This window comes from Propithecus coquereli, unplaced genomic scaffold (assembly GCF_000956105.1).
Source record: "Propithecus coquereli isolate 6110/MARCELLA unplaced genomic scaffold, Pcoq_1.0 Scaffold65, whole genome shotgun sequence".
Lineage (NCBI taxonomy): Eukaryota > Metazoa > Chordata > Mammalia > Primates > Indriidae > Propithecus > Propithecus coquereli.
The window spans coordinates 3,957,233-3,958,337 of record NW_012152507.1 but is presented as its reverse complement, the minus strand read 5'-3'; positions in this window follow the sequence as shown (position 1 = coordinate 3,958,337).

Genomic DNA, 1,105 nt, shown 5'->3' with positions numbered 1-1,105 from the left:
GCTCTCTGGTAAAACTGAGTTAGACCATATTGGCTTGAGCTATAGGCTGAATTGGGGCCTTCTGCTTTTTCCACTGGAATAGAGATGCCTGGTGCCTAGAGAAGTGTATAGTGTACTTCTTCACTTATATGGGATAGACATGGGATAGACATGATTCCTCTAGTGTCGGCTGAAGGATACGGCAGAGAGTAAGAAAACAACTGACCACATGAAATCAGTAACTGGGGAAGAGGATGGCTGGGCCGGGTTCAAGAGGAAGGCCCTGTGTAGGTGTGATTCCTGCATGGCATCAGACGAAAAGTGTCTGAGGAGGAGCAAGCAGAATAACAAGAGAAAGAACACATATAAGTTCTCATCTCTGAAGTACAGTAATCCTGCCCAGTAGTACAGTGAGGGTGAATAAAGTCTCAAGCAGGGAAAATCAGAATTGCAATTACTTTTTTATGGAGGAACTCAGTAAGACGATCAGTAGGGAGGAAGAAGCTTTGGGAAAAGGAACTAAAAAAATCCCATCTCTTTCTAATCCAGCGTGCTCTAAGACTGTCCCCATTTCCTGCTTCTCTAATAGGTTTTGGCCTGTAGTTGCTTCACCCTTACTCTCTGTGTTCCTGCTTGAGGGTCTCTCTGAGCTGTTGGAAATGACAGTCAATATTTATTTATTAATGTATATGTACATATACACACATATGTGGTTGGAAATAAAGTATTGAGTATAGTGTCAAGTGTAGTGTTTTAGAATCACCTTAATTGTGGAAATTTATTTCTTTTCTGAAGCCCTATAATCTAAAGTCCATATTCTAAGGACAAGGAATCTGTGAACAGGTATCAAATCTTCATTGATTCTATCCTTTCTTAGCAGAGGTGAGAGAGATGGATGGGAGTAGATGGAGTCATCTCTCCTCCATGACTGACTAAAGTTTGGGTTGAGAACAGAGGGTTACCCCACGAGGAATAAATAACCGTATTGGGAGGAAGAATAGAAAAATTCATTATGTTCCCTATTCTGTAAACTTGTGAAAAACGGACAACTCTGGTCACTGTGCCACTGAAAAATCAGCTCCCAGTACAACTTTGGCACAAATTCCCTGGTCATTCAGCTGCCTTC